Genomic DNA, 7,695 nt, shown 5'->3' with positions numbered 1-7,695 from the left:
TATGAAACATCAAGCTCAGAAGACTAATCAGGTCCTCTCACACTTTTACACAATAATTATAAAAACTATTTCTGATGCTTTACGAGAGTTTAGTTAAATTTGTTATTTTTAATTTGTATTTAATAATATGCGTTTATTATATAAACCCTTCTTTTTGTTTCACTATATAGAGGGGTTGCAAGTTTACAAACATTGCAGGGTGCGCGCGCATCCAGGAGGCAGAAAGCCCGATTGGTGAGCTGATCTGCTACTGCAACAACCTTAATTATTGAAGCGTTCTTTATTGTTTGTATATAAATAAGACTTGCTTTTAGTTGGATCTGTTTTTCTGTCTTTATTTTTGCAGTGTTACTGTGATACATGTATGAATTATAATGTTATAATTATAATGCTAGTAACGTAATAGTCGCATCTACTGGTATGTTAACATCAGGCACCCAGCACTGACTCTGTTGGTACTATTTTCCACGCAACAATTCCTTGGCATTTTGATTTACAGACACCGCTACTAGCATACAACACAATGCACGTCTCTTCTTTCTGCCTCTCGGTTGCGCGCGCAACCAGTTAGTGACGTCGCCGTGCAACCCGTCTATTCATATGTCATGTGTTGTATTTTTATATTTCACGTTCACGCACGACAAAGATCTTGTAAGGTGCCGCGCGCCCCCTGCAGGAGGAAGCAGTTTGTGTCTCAGTAAAAACATTTTGGCTACATATATAATACAAAGACATTTACTAACTAAATCACACTATGGGAAGCCAAATTATCTTTTAATGTAGCCAGCGTTACTCGTCGTAATTATATTTTTACTAGTAAGAATTAAATTACAGAGCTCTATAATTCAATTATTACTAGTAACAAGTTCAATTGTAGAGCTCTCTAATAAAATTTTTACTAGTAATAATTCCAATTAGAGAGCTCTACAATTCATTTTTTACTAGTAACAATAACAGTTACAGAGCTCTATAATTCAATTTTTACTAGTAACAATTATGATTATAGAGCTCTCTAATTCAATTTGTACTAGTAACAATGACAATTACAGAGCTCTACAATTCAATTATTACTAGTCATATGTCTCCATTGACTTCCATTCATTTTTAATTATTGAGCTCTCTCATTCAATTTTTTCTAGTAACAATTACAATTATAGAGCTCCGTAGTTAAATTTTTACTAGTAACAATTACAATTATAGAGCTCTGTAATTCTATTTTTACTAGTAACAATTCTAATTAGAGAGCTCTGTAATTCAATTTTTACTAGTAACAATTACAATTATAGAGCTCTGTAATTCAATTTTTACTAGTAACAATTACAATTGGAGAGCTCTGTAATTCAATTTTTACTAGTAACAATTGAATTACAGAGCTCTTTAATTGATTTATTACTAGTAAAAATACACATTAAAGATATGTGTAATTGCAGAGCTCTGTAACTTAATTAGAGAGCTCTGTAATTCAATTGTTACTAGTAAAAATTTAATTACAGAGCTCTCTAATTGTAATTGTTACTAGTAAAAATTGAATTACAGAGCTCTCTAATTAGAATTGTTACTAGTAAAAATTGAATTATAGAGCTCTGTAATTGAATTATAGAGCTCTGTAATCAAATTGCTACTAGTAAGAATTCAATTGTAGAGCTCTCTAATTGCAATTTTTACTAGTAAGAATTCAATTACAGAGCTCTGTAATTCAATTATAGAGCTCTGTAATCAAATTGTTACTAGTAAGAATTCAATTGTAGAGCTCTATAATTGCAATTTTTACTAGTAACAATTGCATTACAGAGCTCTGTATTCAGCGCCATCTTATTATGCTAATCGTGCCTTATGCATATTCATTTAGGTCGTATAAAGTTGACTGGGGGAAACAGGTTTTTGTTGCAGTGTTTATAATAATATATTACTTTAATTTAAGTAACAACGTCATGAAATAATGGATGTCGTTAATAAAGAGATTATTTCGCGGATAACAATAACTTTATTTTCATACGGGGCGTGGTCAGTTTGCAAACACAACACCACTTGCTCGTGTCTCCTGCCTCAGCTCTGACTTTGACAGCAGGCCGGGGTTTTTGCACCAGATCGACAAATTAGCAGCATATTTTAGTTAAACCCTGCGGTTCATTTTGGGCTTGAGGTCCATTGGTTGCATTGATATCACTGGCTTGCATTGGATTAACAGTGGAAACGCGAGTAGCATAGACAAGATGGATAACAAACGTAAGTATATATTACGCTTAATTTGTTTAACGTTAAAACAGTTATTGTGTCTTGAATTGGGCAGCAAAGTTAACAAAATGTTAGCCAAAGCTACTCAAAACGAATTCCTTATTAGCTTGTTAGCATGCTAGCCTGCTGTCTTCAGTCTGAAAGTTTGTTGAATACTCATTGTATTACCATTTTAATTAAGCTAACTTCATTTATTAAGGATACAGATTGTCAATAGTGATTATCAATCTCCTGCTGCCTTATTTAAATGATATGTGGTCTAATTTTGTCTACTTTCAGTATTCGTTTAATTTGTTGTTAAACTGTACTGTGATTCTTGTCGATATCCAGATGTCGAGAAGGGGTTTTAACATTAAGTGGCATGGCATCTTACGCACAGAAGCCAGTGGCACGTGCCACTACGTTTTGTGGCACTTCCGGTTTCAATTGGCTCGTACCAGTGGCACGTCGAGTGGCACTTCCGGTGTCCAGTGGCTCATGCCACTCCGTTTAGTGGCTCGTCGAGTGGCACTTCCGGTGTCCAGTGGCTCATGTCACTGTTTAGTGGCGGCTCGTCGAGTGGCACTTCCGATGTCCAGTGGCTCATACCATTCCGTTTGTGGGTTGTCTACTGATACATGTCAGTAAAACTTAGGTCTGTTGGATTGAGGCATGTGGCACTGATATTCACCGATCGATCATTACAGATCCGAGAGTAACTTAGGCGTGCTGCTGCTATGTTCATTTAATTGTGACACAATGATATTGTGTGTCCTTTTTGACTGTCTGGTGTTTCAGGTAACCGAATGCGTGAAATGCATCGAGAGCTAAATAGGACATCTTGATGATCGTTCAACAATCGTATGATCATAATTCACAATTTAAGTATTAAAAATGTAAATATTTAAAATGGGAAGGCAAATATTTTATATATTTAATAAAGCACAACATGCCTGAGCTATATTGCATAATACTGTTAGTTTTTAATATAAATTTTCTAATTGTATTATTTGTGAAAATGTAGTCTGTGAGTGGCATGTTTTTATTTGTAACCAGTGCCAATGTGTTGTATTTAATAAAAAGTGTCATTTATAAGAATCTCGAAGAATATTATAATATTTTTTTCTGCAAGTACCGCATTTACACACATGCACGCCAAAACAGTAGGTGTCAGTCTAACCATGTTTATGTTTAAAAACAATGTCCTATTACATATTTTACAACTTGATATTTATTTTATTTTTTTACAACTTGATATTTACACGGTGTTGACAGTGCAGATATGTCACGTGCCCTTCAAAATTACATTTTATCTAGTCTATATAGATTGTTGTCTATAAGAAATAAGGGTTTGAACAAATTATTTTTTCACAACATTTATGAGAGAGTAATTATTTTAAATAAATTGTTGGATTATTTCAAAGCAAAACAGATTTACAAAACACTTAGCAAAACACTTTACAAATGATTAAATCAAACACAGTTTTTCCTTTATTTTATGCATTTCAATGGATCGTTGCCTACAGTATGCTTTAAGAAGGGGTCAGTTTTTTTCTTCGATCTCGTCTTTCATTTAAAGGGTATCTAGTAGATTCACCTAAATTAGGCATACTACTTTAAAAAAAAAAGATTTACAAAAACCGATTAAATATTAAGAAAAGGCACAATGTTCACACGACCATGGCTCAGACAAATACTGTGCTTTATTAAATGAAAACACTCAAAATATTATGCATTTCCATTTTAAATATTGTGATCATACAATTCCTTTATGAACCAGCGTCAAGATGATATATTTAGCTCTCGACTCAATTTACGCATTCGGTTACCTGAAACATCAGAGTCAAAAAGGACACACAAAATCATTGTGTCACAATTAAATGAACATAGCAGCAGCACGCGTAAGTTACGCTCGAATCTGTAATGATCGATCAGTGACTATCAGTGCCACATGCCTCAATCAAACAGACCTAAGTTTTACTGACATGTGTCAGTGTACGAGCAACCAAACGGAGTGGTATGAGCCACTGGACATCGGAAGTGCCACTCGACGAGCCACTTAAAAGTGGCATGAGCCACTGGACACCGGAAGTGCCACTCGACGAGCCACTGGTACGAGCCAATGGAACCCGGAAGTGCCACTAAACATAGTGGCACGTGCCACTGGCTTCTGTGCGTAAGATGCCATGCCACTTTATGTTAAAACTGCTACTGCAGATGTCTCTACTGTAACAGCGGCAAATGTGTAAACTAAACTACAACCGGTACCAAGACATGACGTGCATAATTATGATGACTCCATGATGTCCCACTTCATACATGTCCATAAGGATTATGCTACAGAGGTAAGTTAGGTTAATTTTGATATTACCTTTAGTATAATATTTAGGTATTGTCCTAGTTATTGTGTGTGTGTGTGTGTGTGTGTGTGTGTGCGCGCGCGCGCGCGCGTGCGTGCGTGCGTGTGTGAGCATGGGGCTGAGCATGTTTCCCTCTTTGATCCGGGTTTATTTTATTAATTTAAAATTATAGAGCTGTGTCCAAATCTGTGGACAGTAAACTATAAAAGTAATATAGATTATATTTCATTATATAAAATAAAGATTATTTAACATTAAGATATATATTTAATTATGTATGGTGTGGAAGTGTGTGCTCTGTCTTATTGTTGTGTTTTCACTAAATATTGTTTTGCACTTTTTCTTTTTTCTCTGTTGCTCCTCTGGTTAGGCATACAGTAGCTAACTGCCACCAGCTGAGAACTGCCTGGTTAAACATGCTGTAGAGAAAATAGAAGATGAGAAGCTGTTTCTCCAGTGTTGTGCTGGTGGATCCACTAATATGCTGTTTCTAGATCTGTTGTGGTGTGTTAACATTGCTATGTTGAAGCCATTTGACATAAAGTTTAAGTTCTTGAGAGGTTATTAAGCACTTTTCAATCTGAGATTTGAAATAACTGAGTTGAACATGTTCAAGTATTTCTTCTTTCATGCATTTCTCTGTCTCTGTCCATCTCTTTCTCTAAGTAGTATGTGAAGCCTGCAGTAGTTCTGTGGCAGTTGTTTGTTTTCTGTGAGTGCTTTGTTAACTAAAATTGTATAAAACAGATTGTCTACCCATGAAATCATCATTGTGTCTCTTTAACCCTTCATGTGTTTTGTTAAGATATAGTGACTGCAAAGGCCATAGCATACTGTATGATTGCATCTTTATTTTACCAAGTAATCTGGCAAGACTGAAAGTAGCATTTATGCTGAACAATTTTTTAAAACTTTGAGCAAAAGTTTTTATCCGAAATGTTGTGCAGTAACAAGAAACAAGTAACAAGAAAAATGTGGTTCAATAATCTGATACTGCAGAATTATACTACTGTAAAGGTGAGTAATAAAGTAATTGTGTACAATTAGGATAAACTTTACTTCTGTGTTACTTTCAGCTTTATATATTGCAGCTGTCACACTGACATCGTGAGATCAACATATGTACAATTCTATGCTAAAATTGTAACTCTGGTCGCTTGATTCAAAAGTATAATAAATCAAAATTTTGCCTTGAGGGAATTTGAACCTCGGTCTCCCGTTTCGTATGTCAGTAACAGTACCAACACGCCATAAAGTTATGTAACACTCCCCAAGTAGCCCTTAGCAAAATTCACGTTAAACTTATCAGGGTAGAATTTTTTAATAATAATTTTGACTTCTACTATAACATGAATTCTCTTAATATGTTTGCTGAAAAGGTTTGTTTGTATGTGTGTGTATATATATATATATATATATATATATATATTAATTAGAGTATGTAAAATCAGGCATAAAAGGACTTTTATTTTGAACACATGCTATCGCAGGCGGTACTTGGTAAAGAATGGCTGCAACACCGCATCTATTTAGCATCTCATGAATAGGAGTTTTTACTAGTAAGAATACAATTATAGAGCTCTGTAATTAGAATTGTTACTAGTAAAAATTTAATTATAGAGCTCTACAATTCAGTTGTTACTAGTAAAAATACAATTGCAGAGCTCTATAATTCAATTAGAGAGCTCTGTAATCAAAATTGTTACTAGTAAAAATTGAATTATAGAGCTCTACAATTCAGTTGTTACTAGTAAAAATACGATTGCAGAGCTCTATAATTCAATTGTAGAGCTCTCTAATTGGAATTATTACTAGTAAAAATTGAATTATAGAGCTCTACAATTGTAATTGATACTAGTAAAAATTTAATTATAGAGCTCTTTAATTCAATTCTTACTAGTAAAAATATAATTACGACGAGTAGGGCTGGGTACATTAAAAGATAATTCGGCCTTCCATAATCACACAGTCTAAAGATGAAGAAACTCAGAGCACACAACAGTTTTCTATATATTACTGATATTTAAATGATTTCGTCCTATAAACATCTCAGATGTCGTTTCCATGGAGATGAGCATAAACTGTGCGAAGTTGCGAACAGCACCTGCTCAGGTGTACAGAGAGAGAAACAGAGACACACAGAGAGAGAGAGAGATAGAGAGAGAAACGCGTGGATGCATCACGACATGACTTTAAAGAGTAAATATGAAGAATATCACGCGATCATCACACTCTTCTCTATTACTGTAAGTAAATTAACCTGAAGTCTTACACATGACTGTAGTGTTATGTATGCATTTACTGTAGTACGTTTATAATAGGATGCTGTTAGTGGGACGCTATAATATTGTGTTTATTTCTGGTCGTTAAGTGTGTAATGGTGGTTTAGTGTTAACGTGTGACACATTAGACGAGTAATGAATGATTCATTAGTGTGAATCATCTGTGTGGCATCAACAATCTCTTTAACATCTTACTGCTGTTTTCTCTCTATCTTCATTCTCTTATTTTTTAATAGCTTTAATCCTATTTGTATCCGTTTATCTTGTATGTATATTATGTATTCTTTTAATGGAATAGTGACTTTTTACTGTCATTATAGTTGAAAAATTTTTATTTTGCAATTTTGAGTGTTTATTTTTTATGTAAATATGAGGTAAATACAGCCAGGAGACACTTGTCTCTATGTAGAAACTCTTGAATCCAAAGAGAAAGATGGGAATTTTGGTAAGCAGTTAAGTAAGGAATTATTGAGGCCATTGAGTTATTCAATAATAATGCACACCTAAGATGATAACCCATATGTCCAAAAATATGTTTTAATTATATGCTAAATACATGTTGTAGAAAGTAAATATATTTTTGAATTTGAAAATGTATTTAGTTTTAACCTTCATATATTAACATATTTCAAAATGTATTTCAGGGGCAACAAATAAATTTCAAATTTTACAACCCATACGGCAAAAATATATTTTCCTTGCCAAAATATAAAAGTTTTTATAAAATTTATAAAGTATTATTATAAAATGGATAAGTATGTATAAAATATAAAATTATAAGTATATTTTTTCAATTAATAATATATTTAATTTATCCTTTTCAAATCTGTTATGTTTAC

The 7,695-nt window shown here is 33.6% G+C and overlaps 1 long non-coding RNA gene across 1 annotated transcript; it reads left to right on the top strand.

The window, feature by feature from the left end:
* The first annotated feature begins 1,649 nt into the window (after positions 1 to 1,649).
* LOC135752155 (uncharacterized) lies at positions 1,650 to 5,892 on the top strand. Its single transcript, XR_010533117.2, has 3 exons — positions 1,650 to 2,226; positions 4,432 to 4,559; positions 4,945 to 5,892. It is a non-coding gene; the product is annotated as an uncharacterized lncRNA (long non-coding RNA).
* Positions 5,893 to 7,695: the final 1,803 nt, after the last annotated feature.

Source organism: Paramisgurnus dabryanus, chromosome 13 (genome assembly GCF_030506205.2).
Source record: "Paramisgurnus dabryanus chromosome 13, PD_genome_1.1, whole genome shotgun sequence".
Taxonomy (NCBI): Eukaryota; Metazoa; Chordata; class Actinopteri; order Cypriniformes; family Cobitidae; genus Paramisgurnus; species Paramisgurnus dabryanus.
This window is presented reverse-complemented; position numbering and strand designations above follow the sequence as displayed.